The following is a 24,522-nucleotide window of genomic DNA, read 5'->3' as shown; positions in this document are numbered from 1 at the left end:
AATTAGACCAGAAAATACGGAACTCCGATAAGAAAACGTAGGGTCAACACTCCAGCTTTTAGGCACAGGCAATGACTTTCTTAGTAGGATCCCTAAAGCCCAGAAATAATGCAAAGAGTTAATAAATGGGATGACAGCAAATAAAAAATCTCCTGCACAACACAGGAAACAACTGAGAAATGAGGACAGAGCCCGGCGTGATGGTGTACAATTAGAACCCCACCGACTAGGGAGGCAGAGGCAAGAGGATCCCAAGTTCAAGGCCAGCCTCAGCAACTTAGGCCTTAAGCAACTCAGCGAGATTGTCTCAAAAATAAAAAAGGACCAGGGATGTGGCCAAGTGGTTATGCACCCCAGGATTCAATTCCCAGTAACAAAAGGGGGAAGTGGGGATCAGTCAAGGGTCGTATGTTGTATGTTTTCTTTCATATACGAAAGCTACAGAGAAAAAAGGAGAAGAAAGCTGGGGGAACCTTCCAAGAAAACTGAAGGGAGATCAGCAGAGTAGATAAAGGGACCAGCAGAGGGAGTAGGAGAGCGGTGGGGGAACCACACTGAGGAATGCTATTAGCCAAGTCACACTGTTTCCTATTATGAATCCATAACAATGAATCCCCACCAATGATGCATAAATACAATGAACCAAAAAATACGGATTAAAAAAAAATAATAATAATAAAAAAAAAAAAAAAAAAAAAAAAAAAAAAAAAAAAACGCCTGCAGCAACACTGCCCGGGGATGTGCAGCAACACTGCCTGGGGATGGCTGCTGGGCAGATAACACAATGTGTTGGGGACACACTGGCTCAGCACACAGCCTGGCATTCACCACTGGGCCTGCGCCAAAGGCCACAACTAGAGAAGCCAGGTGTCCAGGCCAGTTGAGTCCCTGTCCACAGCTTACTGAGAGGAAGCAAGGTGAACAGGAGGGCTGTGCCCAGCTGGACCCAAAGGGGCACCCAGAAGTCCCTGAATGCACACTCCTAGTGCACTTACCAGAGCTGCTCAGCAAGTTCAGGACAGCAAGCCATTGGGCTGCATGCTCAGAAGCCCCTTCCCACATGGAGGCCCCTGGTCAGGGCTGCATCCTCTCACCCAAGCCCCTCCAGGCAGTACACACACTGTGACTGACCCCCTGAAAACCAAGCCCTGGACACTCCATTCCTTGTACCAACACTTCCTGAACCTGGCCTGTCTACCAAGTGAACCAGCTTGGCTTCAAGCACAGACCCCGCAGAGCTGAGGGTGCTCTCCCTGGGTGCTGCCAGGTGACATGTGGCACTGAGCTGGCAGGTCAGGCACCTTCTCTGAGCACCCAGCCAGGACACCACCAGTTTTTAAAGACTGCTTTTCTCCTTTCTCCTTTTTCTCAGTTTCTTCTGCTCAGTGTCTTGTTTAAGCAAAGGAACCATTATAATAAAGTGATTTGAAACTAACACATTTAAGGACAGTACAAGAATAGCATTAAGCATTGAATGTTTAAGTATTAACTTTGCAGGGGCTATTTAACTCCTATTTTACATCTTAACTCTGATGTAAAAATTATAAGAGAGTGAACAGGAACTTACTGCCTAATTCTGCAAGAATCTCCAAGGAGGAGTTGGAAAAGATTTACCACACACAATGAACACAATCCATAGCACCGGGAAGAACCTGGCCACAGTTTTATGCAATGCACTGTTTAATGATCAACAGCCCTACAAGGATGCAAACCCATCAGCACTGAGGCACCCCAAATTAGATCAGGGCTGCACAGTGACCAACTACCAGGCCTTCCCTGCCTTTGCCAACAGGAGAAACCGACAGAGCCACACAAAGCACAGAGCTGGCTTCCAGCCATGCAGCCAACCCTGTCTGAGGGTTCAGGGTTGCAAATGCCTAACAGGACCCTGCCCAGCAGCCAGGCTGCCTAACAACCCCTCCCTCAGGCTCCAGCTCTAATACCAGCTCATCACTCGTGAACACACTGCATGGGTGACTGAAATAGCCTCTAGCAGGGGATGGTGGTGCACATGCCCACAATCCCAGACACTCATGGGACGAGTTCCAAGCCAGCCTGGGAAACTCAGCGAAATCCTGTCCAAAGTAAAATGAAAAGAACTGGGAGTGTAGCTCATTGGTATACTACTTGCCTGGCACATGTGAGGTCCTAGGTTCGATCTGGAGGTGGGGAAGGGGCTTACCCATTCATATCTCTTAGGCATTCATAAAAGCTTTACGCGTGATAAACCAAACTCTCATTAAGTAGAAAAATTGTCCTGCTGAAGCACAGTCTTCCAACCTAGAACCTGAAGACCCTCTACCCCCTGACTCTCAACTTTTGAACAAGAGCCCAGGAGTTGCTGGGCACTGACTGTCTAGAGCCTGCAGACCTATGCACATGTCCCAAATGCCACGCATGCAACCCTGCTTGGAGAGATCACAGAGAAGCACTACAGGAGCCAGGTCTGCCTGCTGACTAGCCTGTGGTCAGTGTGCTTCAAATACCAAGGTGGGGGCAAGGTGGCAGGGGTTAAGTCCCAGGGTTTTCACAGAATGACATACTGAAGGCACACTAGTGCAGGAAGGAAATGTTGGAAGGGCATGCTTAGTTTGATCTCAAAGCAACAGGGAAAAAACAAACGAAACGAAAACAACAAAAAACCTAAACATTGCTGACTCCACAGGCAGATGGATGCCTTAGGACTTCCCGTCAGCAGAGGGCCTGAGGGATAAGCAGGGGCGGTGAAGCCCGTTCCTACTTATTTGCTCAGCCCTGAGGTGCCCCTGGCCAAAGATGACCCATACTTTTTGAAAAAGGTCAACAGGAGGCGGCAATGAAATGAAAGAGCCAACACTTCCAGACTGCTTCTACCGAGAGACCATCAGGTGGGCAAAGACTCAGCAAGAACTTTCTACAGTTACCACCTGTGGTGCCTTCTGCCTGCTTCTGAGCGCACGGCCTCCTCCAGCTTGGACTATCACTGATGGTACAGCACAATCAACTCACACCGACCTGCAAAATCACAGCATCAGCACTGTGGAACCAATACTCGTAAGCACAGCAAAAAGGGGCAAAGATGCTGCTTGTAACATCGTGGTGTGTCCTTTCTGAATGAACGGGTCCTGCTGGGGTGGCTCCCATCTGAGAGAAGGCACCCTTGTCCAACAGAACCTGTTGGTGATCCCAGCAAATAAGCAGGACTGAAGCGCAAAGTGTCCTCAATCCCCTAGACAGGGAGACCAGGCTCAACGGACTTGCCCGGGATCACAAACAGAACCTATAAAGAGCCAAAGTCCCCCTGCCTGTTAAGGGGCTTGGGGCAGAGAGGGTGAGCAAGCAGAAGACGACCAGAGAGGAGAAGCATGCACCCATGGGTGGCTGAGGCCAGACCAGGCAAAGGCAGCTGCCACAAGGAGACTTGAGCGACCGGGGGAGTGCCGTGCCACCTACAGACTGTGCCAGGACTGGGAGGGCCTCCTCCCGACAGAGTATCAGCAGTCTTTCTAAACTTTCATCCTTCCCTGCTTAAACACAACATGTACCGCTTACAAACAATGCAGTCTACTGTGACAGAATTCCTTCTTAAAGTTAATTACTGATCTCAACAATGGATCCAAAGGAGAGGACAGTGGCAAGTTCCAGATGTGAGCACAGTTCTGGATGACAGGCTTCTTTGGGCAGGGTTGTTCCAGTGAGGACACGGAGGCCAGAAGGCTGGAAGGAGCAGCAGGTACACAGGGAAGGGTCTCCAACCAGACACTGCCTCAAATGCCACTCTAAAAAGAGGTGAGGCTCCAAATGAGGGGCTCCCCAATGGGACATTGCACACCACACACACAAGAGCCTGTGCGGGGTCCTTGTCCTGTGAAACACCCTTCCCTGTGCTGTGTTTTTCTCGTCTCCTCCCATTTGAACATGGGACAAACCAAAACAGACAGCGCCCCAGGCACCTACAGAAAAGTGGTGGCTTCTCAAGAAAGGCCCATGGTTCCTCCACCTCTGCCGCTAACCCTACATCACTCACATCAAGGAAAGCTGAAACATGTATGCGGGAGAAAATCCAGTTTGTGTATGTCCAACTCCCAAGTGGCAAAAAGGAATTGGAGAATTCTTCTGGCTGGCTGTCCCCTAAAGATTCTGAAAAGGAGAATCGGATCCCTGAAGAGGCAAGGAGCGGTGGCTTAGGAAAAGCAAAGAGAAAAGGATGTCCTTTACAATCTGACCACACAGCTGATGAAAAAGAATAGAACTTACTAATCTTTGAGTAATGTCTCCTGTTTATTCTGATATTTTAGGGTATAAATTTGCATAGATAATGTTTGTTCAATAAGCTTTGTTGATAGGCAGTTAATTTAAAAATGAGGCTAAAATTTATTCAAAAACAAGTTATGAAATTGGAGAATTTGTAAAATTATGGTTACATAGGTTAATATTCAATTTAATGCAGTATGTTGGTTCTTTTACCTATTATTATATAGCTTCTTGTTCTTGCTAACATTAAATCACTGCATAATGTTCCAATTACTAATGTACTGTATTTGAAATTTGCTTACTTCTTTGTACTGTTGCCATATATATTGACACTTAGACATTGAAATGATGCTATGTTTTTATTAAATTTAAATGCTTTAAAAAGCAGAGTCCAAGTTTTGCACATCAAGCTTTTCACTATAGATCTTGTGGACATGGCCGATTTAATACAGAATATCGAAGGGAGCAGCCTACCATAAGGTTGCAAAGGATCACCTGTAGCTGAGTACCGGAGCCTGCAACACTGGCCTTTCATGAGGTTTCAGACCTAGTTGCAGTACTTCAGCCCAGGGTGAGGCTGTATCCCCCACAGGATGGTCAGTTCCAGGGATCAGTGACCACCATTGATTTGGATTCTGAAAACGTAAACGCTTCAAAATTTGGAAACATGCTCACCTTATGTATCAGGCTGTTCTCAACAGAGTCAAGGTTATCTGGCAGCTTTATCTAGGACAGGCCCGTTTGGTGTTCTTTCCTGCCCAACAAGAGCTTCTACACCTTTTAATAAATTGTATGTGTACAAATTAGTTGCCCTTATATTGGAAGGGTGAGATCTTTAAGCTGCCAACTGTTACCTTGCTTCAATATAATGTCTGTAATTACCTTCAACTAGTACCATAATAAACAATGGTCTTTGGTGTCGGTTCTTAAAAAAATGGAGAAAAAAAAAATAAAGTTTTGCACATCAAAAAAATTCAGTATTAATTAAACTTAATTTCTGTCATTTTTCAGAAAGGGAGCCAAAGATATCATCTTAAAAAAATTTGGATGGATGTGGAAAAAGTTAAGGACAATTTAGCCTTGAGGATTTAAACAATTGATAATCAAAGTTTCTAAAACAACAAAAAGACAAAATACTAGCACAGAATGAGGCAAAACGATTTCATAAGCCACATTAATAGAGAGGAATTTTTCTTGGATATTTATTTGATTCAGAATCATAAAATATTACCCTTTGCACCTATACTTTTAAAGTTGCAAATCAATAAAACATGACAGGCAAATCATGCTGTAAGCCACACGAGCTGTCCGAAGTCCTCAGAGCTTTCACAGCACTTCTTAGGATAAGTGGTGGCAGAGCTGAAGAAGCGGGTGCACTGCTGCTTGCGAATGGAGGTTCTTGCTTTCCTAGCACACTTTCTGCTTACTGACAAGCTGTCAATTTTCTAAATTAACCATGCTTTAACAGGCATGTTTTTATGAAATTTGAAATAAAAGAGTACTTATTTTTGTAAAGAAACAAGAGCCTGTGTGTCAGCCCCATGAGCCTAGGAGTCCTGAGGCTGGTGCAGGTCAACTCCTAGGCCAGCTGTGACGTCCTAAGAGGTAGATGGCTGCTCTGTGGGCAGGACAGGTCACAGTGCTAACAGTGCAACACCATAAATGATTTGACATCATTTATTCCCAAAGCTTAGTACAAAATAACCAAAGAGCAGAGGTGGGGAGTGGGCAAGCTGGCAGAAAGGCTCGCTGCGCAGCCATAGGACAGCACTGAGAAGGGGCTCTACCAGACCCAGGCCTGAACCCTGAATACTGGGTGGGTTGGGATAAAGACATCTGGCCAAACACACCAACTGTTCCCCTTGGATCCACTGCATCTGCTGTTAAAGGTCACAGCTTCCAGCCCAGGAAAACAAGCAGGGACTGTAATGACCATGTCCTGACTGGCTACAGCATGGGTAGCAGTGAGGATGTGGAGGGATGAGAGCCCTACAAATTGCCAGGAGAAGTGTCAAATGGCATGGCTACCATGCAACGGGGTAGAGGTTCCTCAAAGGGCAACAAGACAGGTTCAGTGGCACATGCCTGCCAATCCCAGCTGTCCAGGAGGTTAAGCCAATTTAGGGAGACCCTGCCTCAAAATAAAAAGAACTGGGGGTGTGGCTCAGCGCCCCTGGGTTCAATTCCCACTGGGGAGGGGTGCACCGCAATAGTGCCAACATATACCCAAAAGAAAGGTCGAAGAGACATGTGTCCCACACTCAAGAGTTCACACAACATGATTCGCAATTACTAAGCCAACAGTTCACTGACGGGGTGCATCTTTCCTTTTTTTTTTTTTAAATAGAACACTGCAGTAAAAGACAATGAAAAGTAGTAAATTCTTCTAAGCCAAATCAGACACAGTTGCTATGCTTGACTTCTGGAACCTACCTTCAAAACTGACCCTGTAATGTTTCCTCTGTTTTTAACTTTTCTTTAAATTTATTAGCTTGTAGTGCTGAGCACTGAACACAAGTCCTCATACACACTAGACAAGTGCTCCAGTGAATTACACTCCAATCCATTTCCTGTGCCTTTTGACCCCAGCAAGACAGACTCTTCACTGATTTTAGCAATGGAGAAATAGAGGCAACAGATCAACATGGCATGCAAGGCACAAGGAGAAGGTGTGGGTCCAGTTCAGGCCCAGCCTGGGAAACACAGCCAGACCCTGTTTCGGAAAAAAAAGAACAAAAAATACACAGGTCATTAACAATGTTTTGTTGTATCTCACAAACTGCTTTTCTAAACTACCACAGAGAATTAAATACAACACACCAGGGATCCTGTTGACATTAGTGCTCAAATGAGACATCTTTCCAGTATTCAAGTGCTTCCACCCCAGCTTGGCACATGCTAATTTCACAGGCAAACCGATCATCAAGCATGATTCCAGACCTCCACACCACCTCCTGTTATCTGAACCCGAGTGCAAACAAGGCTTGGCACCCTGTCCTCTGTAGGTCTGAACCTTGCAACCAACATGTGGGGGTCTCTGAGTCATCCTGAGCCACTACCTCTACACTTCCTTAAGAAATCCCACTGAACCCTCTTCTTCCTTCCCAGAGGCAGACCATAGAAGCAGAACTTGGGGCCTGGGCCTCGGTATGGGGATTTCCCAGCTGGCCTTCTCCAAGGCCCAGCAAACACCACAGAGCAGAGCAAGCTGTCTGCCTGTTTCCTGACCACCTTCAGCACTGTTCAACTTTGCAGCTGAGAGCTTGTGTCAATTCACCCTGTTCACCAGCAAGCATTATCTTACTTGATATAATAAACTCTGAAATAGCACCCACCACCTGAAGGGCCTACCTGCTGGGAATGAGCCTACCCTGAGTGGAGCCAGATCACTACACCCCGAAACACCATCCCAACCTCAGGGTCCCGCTATCAAGGCAAGAGACCCTGGAGACTCAGTACAAAGGCATAAACCTGGGAAATCACCCACATGTTGAAACCAACCCACTCTGGACAAGGCCTTCAGACTCTCATGCCTCTGCAGATGAACAAAGATTGCTCAGGCCTCCCAGAAAGGAAGGGCGCTGGCAAGTGCAAGGGTAGGACCTTCACCACCAAGCCTCATGAGTCGTAAGTGCTCTTCACCTGCAGAAAGGTAAGTCAGACTAATCCCCCAGTGCCCTTGCGTCTCAGTAAGTGCACCTAGTTTTGTTAGAAGATGCAAGTTTCAGCAGGATATCAAATTCTTTGCCCAATTTAACAGGCAGGTTAACAAAAGAGAGGACATTTCTGCTTGAATCTCCTGACGTGCCAACTGCCCCTTGTTCTTCCCCTACTCAAACAAGCACTGGGCCAGTGCAAACACATGCCAGGTTTCCAGGGCCCCGGGGCAGGGCAGCTCAGTGCTCCAGGAGGGTGCCTGAGTCACTCCCCGTTCCAGTGCTTGCAGAACCTGCCTGGCCTGGAAGCAGAGCCAAAGCTGAGCTGGGAGACTGCTTAAGTTTTTTAGAACCAAGCATGTGCACAGCTGCACAATGAAGTCCAACCTGAAGCCTGCATGAAACATGACGAGTGCTTGATAAACAGCCCACCCCACCAGGAGGGCTCACCGAAAGCCTTCGGAAGACAGAATTCTCATCACAAGTATGCATGTTTTCATTTTAATTTTCTTCTTTCACTGCACAATGTAAAGACCTCTCTAAGGCTTCATGAATTCCCTACATATGCTTAAATGCCAGCTAAGATTAGTGGTGCAAAGTTTCAAAACCCCTAAAAGAAAAAACAGATAGCTCAAACGTGTGTCAAAAATTTAGAGGAAACAACCTAAATTCTCTTTCACTCTATTATTGGGCAGGTCCTCCCATAGACCTGCCACCTGGAAAACTCTGATTCCCTCAGGAAGTCCAAGCCAGACCAGGAGATGAGAAACCCCAGAAACCACTTAGGTATGCCAGCACAAAACCACCTGGGAAAACAAAAGACTGAGAGAAACAAACTGCTGGTGTTTGTAACATTAATTTTGGGGTGCTTTGTCATGCAGCGAGACAGCAGACACACATCTCATTCAGGATAAGAACCACCTGAACAGAGAAAGTGCAAGCGATGCCAGTTCCACACACAATGCCTCAAAACGCAGTGGCCTTCACGTGCACTTTCCCTCCCTTGCTGCCCTGAAAAGCATCCCGCAGTGGAGTCATTCCCCCGACCTGTGCTGGCTTGTCTGCCCCCAACCCTGCCACACTCAGCCTGGACAGGCAGCAGCACACTCAGAACACTGTGAACCAAAGCAGCCGAATTTTAGCATGAAAATCACATTCCAAGGTTTCCCTCAAACTTTGGAGGATGCAGTGAAATGTGTTTCATATGTAAGTCTGGAAGGCCAAAGAAACTTTCTAATAAAACAGCCTTAAAGTGACAAGGATTCCCCACCAATGTTAGACACCTGCAGTCCCTCTAACACACTGAGCCAGGGAGGCAAGTGCTAGACATGGCTCAGAGATCTGGAGGAAGGGGGAATATTCCAGAATAGATCACAGGTTTATGAAAGAAAAGACGTGCAAGTGGAATTCTAGAAACCTCACTTGAGAACCCCAGGGGCATCTCATGCCTTCTAAAGCCTCAGACCAAAGGCACCACACAGGGATGTGAGTGTGCACAGATAATTCTATAATTGCTGCCTAATGTCCCCATCATAACTCAGCAGATGTAGGGTTCCAGTGCTAGAGAGCACACAACCAAACTGTGGGGTATGCAAAACACAAAACACATCCCCTAGCAAAATAACAGTGAGCTCCAAGAGCTGCCCCAGAGTGTGCTGCAGAGAGGCCAGCAGGGGAGCCCCAGGTGAGAGGCTCAGCCTGCACTCGCCTGGCCAGAGAAGGGGCTCTCTACCCACACTAGGGATTAGCCCAGGGCTGCTCCACCACCAAGTTACGTCCCCAGAACTTTTTACTGTATTTTGAGACAGGGTCTTGTTAAGATGCCCAGGCTGGCCAAGAACTTGGAATTCTCCTGGCTCCGTTTCCAGAGGAGATAGGATTACAGGTATAGCCACCACACCCACTGGCTCCAAAAACTTCTCAACTTGTTTCAGATCTCCCTGCTCCTATCCTATGCCTGCCTCCATGACTGAGAAGCAGGTGTCTTCATTACACTGCTGACCTAAAGTCCTACTGTTGTGTCCATGCTAACAGGACCTAGGCTCTGAAACTGTCTTCCATACAAATTGGGTTCAACCTGCCTGCAATCAGCAGACGTTTCTTAAGAACTGCAGCAGTCCTCTTTCCTAACCCATATCACACCGCTTTTTGTGGCGTGAATGCTAAGAGCCACTCTGGTCGGAGGCACAACAATCCATGGACATGACCGTGGTTTAACAGACAATCCCTCAAGAGTCCTCTTCTAAGGGTGCCCAGGACAGGGGTCAGCCAACATTGTCAAGAGAGGGCCAGATGACAACACTGGGCTTTTCAAGCCCCACATGGTCCCTGCCCCTGTCCATCATCTTCACTGCTGTGAAGCGGCTTGGTTGTATAGACAGAGACCACAGACGTTGACCCACAGCCTACAGCAGCTAACTGAGCACACAGGGTAAGGTGCCACCAGAGACTCACAGGACACCTGCTCCCTCTCCCCACCACCCTGCTGCTCCGGGATGAGGAGGCACAGTCCCTTCTGTGGGAGAGGACCACGAGTTCCCGTGTCCCTGGTGTCTCACACGGCAGCACAGCACAAAGGTCCACAGCATGGAGAGTGCCACATTCCTCAAGCAGTAGGGCAGCACCTTGGGGTATCAGCTCCCAGGTCCTGCAGAGGTCCAGGCCAGCAAAGGTAGCGTTGGCACTGCTCTGTGACGTGAGACAGCTGTGTGCAAGACCAGCAGGCCTCCACCATGCTCCACTGGGGAAAGCAGAGACCGCCCAGTCTGAGCAGCCCACAACTTGGAAGTCTCCCACTGACCCCTGGGACCCCACAGCAGGGCCAGTGTGACTTGACACTTCTCACCTCCTGTTGTGGGTTAAAAGCAGCTCTGATTATAGGGACCTGGCATTAAAATAGCAATCCCAATCAAGAAATTCCCTTAAATCTCCCTCTTTTTGTATTATTAAATGTAAAAGGAAAAGGAGGAGACTTGGGTTCTGGCCAGTCTTCATGCTGCTTATTTGCTACTGCTGTAGCTCTTCAGGGCCTAACAGGAAGCTGCACTTGACAGAACTTCTGGTTTCATCTAGAAGGCTACCTTGATGGGTTCTGGTCTTGTTCTCAATGCTTACACTGTTCAATGGTTTGAATACTAAGTCCTAAATCAGACCAGATTCCAATACACTCTGCCCAAACTAAACAGGTTTCCAGAGCAATTTTGTGCAGCATTTTGTCTTGTTCTCAATTTAATTTTTTTACTCTAAAGGAAAATACAGGACAATCAATAAAAGGCCTCAGAACAAAGAGGGAGAGGGACAGCAGGAGCAGGTCCCCTGAGCAGGCAGCCAAGGGATGATGGGCTGGGAGGAGTCCACACTCCTCCAGAAGGGACCTGTCGCTATCTAGCACAGAGCAGACAGCACCTGAACCCAGTTACAGCACCCCACCTCAAGAGGCTCTCTCCTCTCCAAGAGGCTTGACTCAAACATAGGTGTGGCCCGATGGGAACACATCCACATAGACCCTTGGGGGCAAATGTTCATAGCAGCTCTGTCTACGGCAGCCAGAAGAGCAGCACTTCAGATGCCCATCAACTGAGGAATGCATGAGCAAAACACAGTGTGCCCAGAGTGGGGTAAGATTCCCTCCCAACAGTAACAAGGCTGGGACCAGCTCAGAGATGGGAAGCAGGCTGGTGGCTGCAGGGGCTGGGCTGGGACGCACACGCAGGCCATTGTGCTGCTGCATTAGTGTCTTGACTGCCTGCATGCATAATAAAGATTCACAGAACCAAACACACGCACCAAGTACCAGGAAAGCTGTGGCCATCACAGCAAGATCAGAGGACTGAATCAGTGCCCGTATTCTGGCTGTCAAACTCTATTTTGCAACTACCACTGGGGAAACTAGGGAAAGCATACAAAGGATTGTTCTGTGTCGTCTCCAACACCTGCAAGTGATGCTCATTATCTCCAAGAAACAAGGATGGAATCACACCAGCCTTGAGTCATCTCAGGGACTCAAGCTCAGGACCCTCTAGGCACAGCCCAGCAGGCCCAGGCTCCCCAGAGACCATGGTGCAAACTCCTGCCACTGCAGGACAATCTCGGTGAGGGCCAGAAAGCCCCACAGGGTAAAGGGTTGAGGACCTGAGGAAGCCTAAGTCTCAGGAACAGTGGGGAAGGGGATGAGCCACTTCAATCGTGTGGTGAAAATCAGTTGGTAGGAAAAAGAAGAGCACTGGAATTAGAAAAAGTAGCTTTTCTTCCTCTCCCCAAATTCCTGGATGTACAAAGGGAGCATGGCTCCTTCTTCTTGGACTCAGCTCTGAGGAAGTAGAGAAGTGTCTGGAAGGCAGGGGAAGCCAGGGTTCAGTATGGAAAGTGATGCTAGAGACCAAAGGCTGTGGCCAACACCTTCTCCTGTGCCGTTAAGTCCCAGCAACATCCTGGGCCCAGTGTGGATTGAGCGAGTCAAGAGATCTGAAATCTCCCTGCCCCAAATCCCAGACAGAAGCTCCACCGTGCAGTGCCCTGGGGCCATGATACAAACTCCTCCAACCACACAGGAACAGGCAGCAAGCTCCACACTGGCACACATTGGTACCTCACTTGCTCTAGCACCAGTAGCCCCAGAGCTCTCCCCCAAGCTACGTGTGCCTGCCTCATTTGACAGGCAACCAACCGAAGCCCAGGTCACTTCCATGTGCATGGCGGCCCCACCCACCGACCTGCACCCACCTGGCCCCTGTCTCTTCACTGCAGAGGACACAAAACAGAGGTGAGGGTGAATTAGGGAGACCCTTGTGCTGAGGAAGGCATCCACGGTGTTGATGCCCACAGCTGAGCAGGGCAGAGGAGAACACCTGTCAAGGGCCATGCACCCTCCACTTACCCCACAGCTCCGAGAACACACAGGAGAGGCGCCCAGAAGGGCTGGGTGGAGCCTGTGTCACTCAGTAAGAAATCTCCATGTGGTGATGGAGTTACCATCTGCCCACCCGGCCTCAAGACCAATGAGACGTACTAAGGCAAGACCTTAAACCTTCACTTGAGTAGACAGAGCAGTCCAGCACTACCAGAACCATGTCTGTTTGATGCAGTCTTGTTTGCCGTGAATGATGATGCCTGGCACGGGCAGCCCCTGGCTGAGGCAGGGATGGCGTAGGTGGTGCACAGGAAGGTGTGCACCAACCCAAGAACTACCTCTACGTGACCAAGCTGACTCGGATCCCACCAAAGGACACCATGAGGTCTCGGCAGGCCTGCACTCCCAGCTCACCCCATGACACAGGACACAGGAGGCAGGTGCAGCATCAAGAACCCGTGGACAGACATCTTCTCCAGCACCCACAGGCACCAGACCAGACAGTCCCACCAGGACTGTGCCCTGTGCCCAAGCCAGCCACACCACTTATGCCCCTGAGCAGAAGAGGCTCCTCCACAAAAACAAGAGGAACTCATCCACCCCAGTGCGCTGAGGACAGAGAAGGCATGCCTGATGGCCGTGATTCCATGGGCATCGAGAGTTGCCTATGAGCCAGAAAAAATTCTGTGGGAACTCAAAAGACGCAATCTGTTCCAGACCCTGAAGGCAGGTGTGGGGTCTACACTGCTTGACCAGAGTTTCTCCCACCAATTCCTTGCAGGAATCAAGAATCAGAAACCTCTGGACTAGAATGACTGCTCAGCACCTGTGAGGCTCTGGAAACCATTCCCAGCACCGGGGAAAAAGGAAGACCCCAAAGACAGGGCCTGTGCCTCATGTTCAGAAAGATACCAGTAAAGCTTGCTACCTCTAGAGGAAAAGAACAAAAGGACATAGTGAGAGGCATGGAATGCCCAAAGCACTGGGAAGAAAGCCAGACGTGGCTTCCTCTGCAGACCGTTTTCTCAGGGCTCCTGACAGGCGAGGACTCCAGTCACATACACCACAGCAGTGCTGTCGGCTATGGGGGCCCAGGCTGCAGGAAGCCCCTGCTCTCTGGCCCCACCTATCCTTCAGCAAGGAGGGTGAGAACCGAGCTCAGCAGAGCCAGCTGCTTGAGCAGGCAGCTGCTAAGAAAACAGAGGCCAAGGATTTTCAAAGTATGCCAGAGCTATCGCCAGAAAACTCACTGCTAAAGTGACAGGATGGCTGAAATTTACTTGAAAAATGCTCAAATTTTTTAAGTTATATGAGAAAGAAACTGAAATTTTAAAAGAACACAACCAGGAGGTTTTTTAATACCATGCTGGCAAAATGCTGGTTATTAATGAAACTGGGTATGCAGGGAACTATTTTCTCAGGTTTGTGGGTGTTTGTGAAAATATTTCCCGAAAAAGTCTAACCAAACACTTGAATCAGAAAGCCACCATGTCTCAGGGCACTCTGCAGCTCAGTTCCAAATGGCTCCTGGTCCCCCAAAGGGCCATCCAAAACACAAACCAACAGAGTCCAGGCAGGCGGATGAGGCCACAGAACTACCAACCAGGAAGGCACTTTCATGGGCTAGGGAGATAGCTCATCTGGTGCTTTCCTGGAATGCACAAAGCCCTGGGTTTAGTCCCCAGCACAGAAAGAAGGGCGAGGACAACAAAAGGAAGGGAAAGCCTTGGGAGAACTTCCCCTGCAAGTTAGAAAGCTATGTAGTTTTCCCTAGGGCATGACGCAGTCAAGTTTGTGCTGGACCTGAACGAGACACACAAACAAAGAAAATTTCCAGTTAAACGGTGTGGTTATGCAGCAAGAGGCAATGCCCACATCAAAACTGGCATGGGGCAGTCCAGCCTACATTATCTCTGTACTGCTGTCCACTGGGTACTGAGGCCTCAATTCCAAAACACCTGCTTTTAACAAGTAGAGAAACATGCACAGAAGGCCAGGCTGCTACTCCCCAGCTGTGCTCTCCAGAGCCCAGAGGCTGCTGGGCCTCAACAGGAGTGAAGCTCTGCAGAGTGGGTGGCTGGAAGGAGTAAGGACAGCTGCCGCGTGGCCAGAAACCAACAACTCTAGGGAAAGAAACACTGACAAATGACTGGTCTGACGTGTGAAGTCCACATTCCCATGAGCTGCTCTGTTTCACAAAAGTCAAAATCTTGTTTAGCTCCCAGTAGCTTGTAACCAAGACCAGGAGAATGGGGGAACGGCCTCCTTCCAAACACACCTGCCTGGTGGCTCTACACCACAACCCAGTGCACAGGACAAACATACTCATGCATTCAGCAGAGAACATGGCTACGGGGTAAGCCACCAACACAAACAGAGCTGCTGGAACTACAGCTGTCCTGGATGCTGACCTCTGAGACAAGAAAGTGGGCCTGAGTCTTTCACACAGTGCCCGCTGGACAGGGTCAGTCACCTCTTTTCTCCACATATGGTCCTGCAGCAGGACAAGGTCACTGGAGGCCCCCTCTTCATCCCAGGGCAGAAAGGTCCCACAGGGAACACAGGGCAGTGCTGAGACAGTGCACACACCCCACCTGCCTCTGCTCAGATCCAAGATGGTCTTGTTTCCTGAAAGACCCCCATGCCGACACTGTTAAGGTCTTCCCCAAACCATACCTACTACCCTCTTTGCTTCCCTTGTCCTGCCTCCTTGGGAACCTCTTGTGCTTTTCCCTTCCATAGCCCAAACCTCTGTCCGGAAAGGTCTCTGCATCTTCTACCCAAGTTTCAGACACACACATGGGCCAACCTCCAAGTCCTTTCTTATTGCCTTCTCCTCCAGCTCCTCCCAACCACACATAAAATCAGGCTACAATACAGGTCTCATTCCACGAACTGATGTGCAAACTCGGAGGACCTGAGACCCTGGAAAACACCAGCATTGCACTTAATGCCAAGTCAGTACCCCAAAGACAGCTGGGCGGGCATCGCCCTGGCTACCACTCAGGGTCTGCGGAGCACTGGCCCCTCCTTCACCACCCTTGCCTGGCTGACAGCACCCTGACTCCTCTGTGTTTGGGAACAAAGTCCGACTGACAGAGAGCAGGGGAACAGCTAAGGGTAACCAAACAGAAGAGTGCTGCCAGACAGAAAGTCTAAGTATTTACGCACGACAACCTTTCTTCAAACACTAATATCAGACTTTTGAAAGTTCACAGTATTAACAGAATCAACCAGATTTCCTGTTTCTAGATCCTTGTAATCCTACCTATCTAAAAGGTACTTCTCTAGCAGGTCACCCTGCTAGAGCCCACTACCTCCTGGTGAATAAAGGGTTAAAGGAGCCTGGTTGCATTCCTTCCTTCCAGCATCAGTCTCCATAGTTCTGTTCCAGCGGCAACGGGGACCACAGTCCAGCAGACCTAAAACGCCTACCTGGGCCCCTGTGCTCCTGGTTCCACCCTTCTCCACCCACACAGCCCACCCCCGCATGGGAGAGTTGCCAATTCCTGCTCTGGAACAGCCATTCTGAATAGGACTAACTAGAGAGCCAGGCCTGGGGCCTGAAAAGAGCCACCGGGTGTTCTGGCTGGACTTCCCCACACTGCTAGTCTGCACCACCCACAAAGCACCCCTGGGAGACCTCAGAGCTGCTCAGTCACTTCCTGAGTCCTGCAGGCAGATGACAAAAGTTCCTCTAGAGGGCTTCCCAAAAGCACTTTGTCTTTTCCAGGCAGGAACGTGGGAAAGACAAGGATTAAAACACCTGAGCTGAAGCACTGCACGATTAACATGTGTGCATCATGATTTTATAAGCACAGATATCCAACGTACTGGTTATGATCAGATCAATGTTTATTACCATCTCTACCAATTCTAATTTCAGAGCATGACATGAGGCTCGACCACCATAATGAGCTCCACAGAAAACAGCAAAGGTACGGAGCTTATATGACATCACACTGGGTATGCTGCAAAGCAGGCTGAGCAAGCAGCCGCAGGGACACAGGCAAGGTGAGTGAGTGGCCTGCATTTACTCTGGCTCTCCTCATTTCCATCACTGATGCACACAAAGACTGAGCAGTGTGCACACGTGTGTATGCACTCACACACCTCCTTAAGGCCCAAGTTCAGGAATAGGCAAGAGTAATCTGAGTTTCCCAGTGGCCAGGTTAGAGAGGGTCAGTGATAACCAACTGCACCACTGTTTCACATCTTCCCTTTCTGTCTCTGCACACATGTGCCAAGAGGCCCAAGCAGTCAGTCAACTCTCAGGATGGAGCCAAGCCTGCCCCAGGCCTGATGGGACTTAAAAGAGCTCACCCATGTGGGTGGACAGGAGGACAGGCTGACTAGGGGCACAGACAGAGATGAGAGACTAGGGAGACCCTCTTACACTTTGACTTTTTAACTGCTGTGTGTGCTTTTTACGGGGGGTGGGACTTGGGTGGAGAAGGTTTTCCTAAGGTTGAAATGTTTTGGACTAAGTGACTGTGAAGGCCTGATGGCCAGACAAGGAGTGTGGAGGGCTGTGGGGCTTGCTGTCCCCAGTCTGGGTGACAGGACCACATCGCATGCTTCCTGAGCACCACAAGCGGGCTCCCTGTGCCCACCAAAACTCTGGCAAGAGCTTGCCCTGAGCAGATGCAGCTGGGACTGCCCAGGAAGGTCTGTGCAACCGGCTACGAGGCGGTGGGGTGGGCCCACACCCGCCCAGCAGATAGAAGAATCCTGTGCCATTTGCATGCACACCCCAGGAATGACGGTTTTTATTCTGTCAAGCGTTTTTATTTTGTCTTCAAAATCTGAGAATTTTTGACACAGACCTTCTCTCACGGAATGAAAAATCTGCAGGAGAATTGTGTTTTCAGAAGCAGCTCAGGCCAGGTGCAGCTGGCGCAAAACTGTGACCCTAGCTACTCAAGAGGTTGCAGCAGGGGTATAACAAGTTGGAGACCAGGGGCAGGGCCAGGGGCTTAGACCAAGTGATTGAAATGATTTGCCTTGGAAATGGGACTAGGAAGCCTAAGTGACCAGAGAGATGCTCATGTACCCCTGGACCCACCCACTTACAGGTGCCCAGCTGGAGCCTGGGCTGCATGGGCATGTTCCTGCTTGGAGCGAAGAGCCTGGATAGACACGGAGGACGGTGGCAAGGCCAGCTCCAGTGCTCTGGTTTTTAGAAAGTAAAATGTAGTTGATAATTTCCCCAGAAATATTATTAATCTAAAAATTTTGAGAATATAGATAGAAATAACCTGCTGCAGAAACTTTCTGTTTCAAAGGTTCCTGACCCTCACTTGTCAAAGCACCTTTCTATTTACCAGACACCTTCTCCATCTCTAAACCACTCCAGCTTTAATCCAGGCCCAAATGTAAATGGTTGCATATGAAGCTCCCTGTGGAAAGTCGTCTCTCACAGCAGTCAGCTATGATGCCACTATTAACTGCTCTTCTCTGCAGCTGGACAGAGCCCAGAGGCCTGCAGCAGGTTCCATGCAGACTACTCCAGAGCTAGACTCCAGGTGGTGCACCTGCATCATGAACAGGATGCCAACAGGACCCACTTCCAGCAGCACAATGGAGGGAGGTGCCCACTGAAAAGTCTGAATCTTTGCTGTAGGATCAAACAAGCCTTCGTTCAAAGACAAAAAGCCAACAGGAGAAGGTTATCTGCAGGAGGCTAGAGAAAGCAGAGACTGCCAAGCGCCTGCCTGTGCTCCAGCAGGAGACAGAAGGGAAAGATAGTGGAGTCTCTATGAACTATCAATTGCTGGGCTGTGACTGTGACTCAATGTGGGGTTTACAGGAGCAGAGTCTGGCCCCCACAATGATGAGGTCTATCTGCACCGAGCAATATTTTCCCAAAGTGCAATGGAAACCAGCCACCTGTCACCCAGTGGCTCTAAGAGATCTTGGTGTTCAAACCCCTGAATATATTGTCAACCCAAAGGGAGAAAACAGGAGAGTGCTGGAAGCAAGAGAGCAAGGACCTACCACACCAGCAACACCTGCCAAGGATGGCTGCACAGGTCAGCAGCCCCACCTCCATCACCAGTGAAAGGCCGCGCTATGGCAGATACTCTAGGACAGGTTATATGACTTCCTAGACACTCAAGCAAGGAACCTTGATGGAACCAGGTTGAAAGGTCTGTTCTCAGATGAACCACAGGCAGAGGCAGATGGGAAGAGGACAGGTTAGCATGACAAGAGCCATCGCATGCCCTGCCACCCTGCAGGTGGCAGGAGGCTGTGCCACACTCACACTCGCCCACCGCCCTGTGTGGGGTGGACCATCCTTCTTTTCCCCCAGGGAAAGCTGCACAGAGGCTCTTTGCAATCTCTCCTGAATGCCCACTGCACTGGGCAGGGCTGCCACACCATGGACTCCTGCACCCAGGTAGGAACAAGCCATCCACATGGTGCTGTGGCCTTGGCGATCAGTGCCAGGTGGACAGATGGCCTTGGCTGGTCCACCAGGCAGGGTCTCAGGACTCTTCCAGAAGAAACCTCATCCGCACAGAAGAGAAATGGGAACAGCTGTACCTGAGCCCACAGCCAGAAGCAGCGGGTTCTCTCTCTCTCTCTCACCAGCACAACACATCGCTCCTCGGGCACCTACCTCCTTGAGTCACACAAAACACCTCTCAGCACTTCTGTAAGGTAATGAGGTCCAAGAAACAGGTCTTTTTTTTTTTTTTTTTTTTTGGTAGAAGGTATTTGTTTATTAGTTTTACCACTTATAAATGATCTTAGTACAATTAATTGCAGGATGCCAAATTAACACACAAATAATGGGTTTCGTGTCTATAAACTAACAATAAATGATCCATGAAGGAAATTAAGAAAACAATTCAGTTTGTAAAAACATCACAAAGAATAAAATACTTAAGAGTAACTAAACCAGTGAAGTAAAAGACTTGTATACTGTAAAATACAAAATGTTGCTGTTGTTAAAGAGAAATGAGACAAAAGAGAAAGGCATTCTGTGTCCAAGAAACAGGTCTTTAGTGCCCTTATTGCCCTATTTTGTCCCATTGTCCCAGACCTTGTATTTGCCCAACATCCTATTTATGAAAACTTTATAAAAGCTGCAATATTGTCCCAGTGTCCTATTTATAGGACAATCTGTTTTCATTCTCAATGATGATAAAGGTTATATAAGCTCTGGATTATGATTTCCAACCTATTTTAATGCACCTGTACCGGTTTCAACGAATGTTTGCAGAACTGAGAACCTGGGGCTCCATGGGTTAAGAAATATGATATACTTCAGTGGCTCATATGCTTCACTACTGAATTTACTCACATTGCCATTTGTGTTAACACAAAAGGATGGGGGAGGTCCGATTAGATCTCAGAGGGCCAGCCTCCAACACTGGCCATTCATTGGTGACCCTGTCCAGCCACTCTAGCTCGCCCTAACATTGGTGATTGAGATTGCTTGGAGCACTCTGCCATCTGTAGCCTGCTGGGAAGACCTAGGGAAGGTAAAGAAAGGCAATGAGCTGGCCTGCCCAGGCCATCAAAACCTGCTTGAGCCAAGACAGTGCACAGTGTCCCAGGAGGGTGAGGAGAAACTCAGACACTCCTGGCCTCAGTGCAGCTCTCACTGACTGCCAGCGACAGTCTGGAAATAAACACTTCACTACCTTAGCTAAGAAAGGGACAGATGGTTTTAACAGTAACAGCGTTTAGTTACACCACGTCTAAGACCTCTCTCTTTTCCACATCACCGAGTTGTGAAGAACAGTGGCCTTCAACCTGCAACACTGAGGCAGGGCTCTCTCTTCCACCCCTGGGTGGGCCGTTTCCTTTCTCAACTGACCATACAATGACTAAAGAACAACATTCTACTATGGAAAAAATTAAGACAAGGGCTGGATGCAGCTCACAGGCAGAGCTCCTGCCTTGCACACGAGGCCCTGGGTTCCACCCCCAGCACCTGCAACTCCCCAGTGGACACCATAGCATGTTTTCAGGCAAAAGTAAGAAAGACTGTACTGAATCTGGTTTTGTGACTTGCTTTGTCAGTCAACATTCTCCCCTTCTCCACTGAAGATGACCAGTGTGACACACAAGCAAGCTTTCCGGATGGTGACACCAAAACATGTGATACCCACCTCTGCCACCGTGGCTTCACGACAGTTCATGAACCTGCAGCGACCCTTACTCCAGATCTACTTGCCCCTTGCTCAGGTTTCCATCAGACAAGCGATTCATCCCAAGGTGACACAGAAGAGACAGTGCCAACGGTAAGCCTGCCACACCACAAGGCACAGGTTGTGCCTGTCAGGTGCCACCTCACAGACAGGGCTCGAGGGGTGCTGTGGCATCAGGACTCCCAGGTGGACACTCCACAGGAGAGCGGGGTAGCCTGCAGCTGGCAGGGGTCTTAGAAAGAAGGGCTGGCAAACGCCTCTCTCCTTGGCAGTCCTGCCAGCTGTGCCACCCTCAGATGCAGCTGTCAAGAGATGACAAAGGATTCTTGCCCTGAAGTGCAGGCTGTGACCTAAGGTCAAAAGGACTCCCAGGGGGCTGGGGAGATAGCTCAGTCGGTAGAGTGCTTGCCTTGCAAGCACAAGGCCCTGGGTTCGATTCCCCAGCACCGCCAAAAAAAAAGGACTCCCAGGGCCCCGAGTAAGGGAGACAGGTGTGGGGGAAGGTCCCCTGGGAGAGATCTAGGCAGGAACCACAAAAAGAGAAGTGACTGATTTGGGGTTAACAGTTGCAGGATAATATAAATTCATCAAAAGGGATTGGATTTAAGATTCCAGAGTAATCTAAAGTTCTGTCCCAGTCATGACTTGTAGCTGCTCTGGGGGACAACAGCAGACCCCACATCCCCACTTCCTGAGGGAACAAAGTGGGGAAATGCCCTGCACAGGCCTTCCAAGCTCTGGCCGAATATGAACCCTAACACCATGCACGAAGAGACACCCTGTCAACCTCAGTGGACACCTGCTGTTCAACGTGCCTGAGAGAGGAGAGGGTGTGGTCACCATCAGCAAGCCACAGCAGGAGGCCAGGAAGGCTGAGCCTCCCTGTGCAGTTAGGGGCCCTCAGAGTCCAGGTCCAGCAGGGGAAAACTGAGGAGGACAAAGCCAATGGAGTCAAGTGGGCACAGCTGTGGCCCCCAGAGCTTCCACCACTACTGTGCCCCTCCTGGTGACAGGCCAGCAGACACTCACTGGTCTGCTCACACTCACAGCACCTCAGGGACACTCGGACCCCGCAGTTCTCAGCACCTGGCAAGAGAAAGAAACCAAACATCCTGCTTCCCAGGGCTCTACTCATCCCCTCGCCCCACACCCTTCAGGGAAGAAAATGTCCTCTATGGCTTGCACTCAGCTCTGAACTCAACCAAGTCGACAGAGGGCACAGGGGAAGGGCCTGTCCTGCCTGTCTGCAAGGCCTCCTCCCTGGGGCTGGGGCTGCTGGTGGGGAGCCACGTCCATACACCTGGGAAGAAGCTAGACTGGTCCGGGTGCATACTCCCCTCACTCCCCTGTGCAGGCAGCCACTTGTCCTAGGTGCATTCTGGGCCAACATGAGCAAGGTGCCAGTCAAAACCTCCCACTACCAGCAGGCGTCAAAACAACTGACATCCAGAACAGGACACCTACTTCCACGCCCTTCCGACAAGAGCAGACAGAGACAAAGCAGTTCCACAACAAGAAGTAGGCTTTTTGTGGGGGGTGGGAGATCCAGGGATTGACTGCAGGACCTCACATGTGCTAGGCACAGCCCAGCCCAGAGGGTGCCTGTGGAAGGCAGAACATGGAGGCTGGCACTGAGAGGAGAGGAGGGGAGGGTTAGAATGCTCACTTGAGAAGGACAGAGAACCCCTCCTTCCTTTTCCTTCACCAGGTGGCCTTTGATCCCACTGCATTTCACACTGAACTGCACCTCAGATGGGCACAAGTGCCTGTGGGGTCACAGGAAGCAGAGCTCAAGCCGCGCATAAGAATATACAGAAAGCCACACAGACCAGTCTGTAAGGCAGAAGAGAGACAAAGATCTCTCGTATTTAAAACCAGTCAGAGTCACAGCAACGTCCCCGACAGCTCACGTGCTGAAACTCCAAAGCACTGTGGTGGCACTGGAAAGTGAGGCTGTGGGGTTGACCGTGGTGAGGGCTCTGCCCTCCTGGGCATCAGGCCTAGTGAAGGGCCAGAGGGAGCCAGTTGGCCTCTCTGCTCTCTTGCCTGCCGTGCCAGGGGAGGACACGCGTGCTTCCCCGTCAGACAACACAAGGCGCCATGTGGGAAGGAGCTGTGGGAAACACAAAGTCTGGTGGTTCACTTTCAGAACCTGGTATTCAGCTTCACTGGATCCAACTGCGGTCCTGCCCTTTGCTTGCCCTAATTCCAAAGTTAGCCAATCCTGTATACTGCAATCCGGAATGAAAGGCAGCACTGCCCTGGGAGGACTGGCAGCCCCGTGGCTCGCCAGCCAGATGCAGTAGCAGCCCTGCTGCAGAGGAAAGGTTTGCCTTGCCCACCCACTTTCAAGCACGCATTTGATTTCTTGTGCCGCCTCTGTTTTTTTTTTTTTTTTTTTTGCGGTATTGGGGATCAAACTCAGGGCCTTGTGCTTGCAAGGCAAGTGCTCTACCAGCTGAGCTACCTCCCCAGCCCGCACCTCTGTATTTCTAACAGTGAGCAGTCCTCAGCACACACAAACCTGAGGCACTAGATCTTTGCCTCTAGCCTCCAGAACAGTGAGAATACAGTTCTGCTTTTTATGCTTGCACAGTCCAGGATGATTTGTTACAGCAGCACAAATGGACAAAGATGAGGAGTAAAAAGGCAACTCCAGAATTATCTCCCTAACTGCACAGAGCCAGCCTCCCCAGCACTGCTGAGGAGCAGCTGCCATGAGTTCCCAGCAACTGATGGCTCAAGAGGGAAGAGGGCAAGGAGAGAATCCAAAGTGATTCCCAATTCTGCCTTCAGACGTGTGATTCATTCCCAACTAACAGGCCACAAACAAAACATGTTTTTTATTACTTGTGACTTTTATCCTCTTCCGTGTTTTCTAATTGGACCAGCGTGCAGTCTGGGAAATCACCAACACAATGGTGTTTCTACACCACCCTACAGATGATATCTCATAGACAAACCTCTGATAGTCTTCTGATGTCACTTTCTGAAAACAGGCTCCCACATATTCCCAGTCTCCACCGACACCTGTGGTGACAACCAGAACGCCTCGCACCTCTGTCAGAGCAGGTCTAAGCTCACACCGCAAGCGCCAAGGGGCCTGCAGGACTCTCTGGAGCAAAGCCGACCTCTGAGTCACCCCCAGGATGAGAAAAAATCCACTGGTCACCAGCTGCAGGGCCTCCCTGGCACAAGTGGCAGTGGCTGTTCTGGGTGTGAAGTACCCCCACCTAAACCCCAACAGGCATGACCAGAGGCCACTGCCAACAGCAAGGGAAGCCCGAGGCAGCTCCACAGGGCACCCTGGGACTTGAGCAACCTAAGGCCCTACAGGCACACTCAGTCTTCGTTTCTGTCAACAGAAAGTCACAGTGGCGTGCGACTGCACAGGGAAGCCCACTGGAGGTGTAAAAGAGAGAACAGCCAGTGTGGGGCACAGTCTGTGATCTCAGCAACTCCAGGCTGAGGCGGGATGGTCCCAAGTTCCAGTATGGGCAACTTAATAAGACCCTGCCTCAAAGTATTCAAAAATATTTAAAATACTCTACTCTAAAAAATATTTCTTAAAAAAAGGTGTTGGGGGGTGGGATTGTGGTTCAGTGGTAGAGCAATGGATCAA

The 24,522-nt window shown here is 49.8% G+C and overlaps 1 protein-coding gene and 1 pseudogene across 4 annotated transcripts in view; one reads left to right on the top strand and one right to left on the bottom strand.

The window, feature by feature from the left end:
- The window catches only part of ANKRD11 (ankyrin repeat domain containing 11), a 158,968-nt gene that overhangs the window by 57,607 nt on the left and 76,839 nt on the right, over nt 1-24,522 (bottom strand). The window lies entirely within an intron of this gene.
- LOC306649099 (PCNA-associated factor-like) lies at nt 748-7,510 on the top strand (annotated as a pseudogene). The gene is made up of 2 exons (XR_013766938.1): nt 748-4,713; nt 4,772-7,510. The product of XR_013766938.1 is annotated as a PCNA-associated factor-like (transcript).

This window comes from Sciurus vulgaris, assembly GCF_902686455.1.
Source record: "Sciurus vulgaris genome assembly, chromosome: 17".
Classification (NCBI taxonomy): Eukaryota; Metazoa; Chordata; class Mammalia; order Rodentia; family Sciuridae; genus Sciurus; species Sciurus vulgaris.
This window is presented reverse-complemented; position numbering and strand designations above follow the sequence as displayed.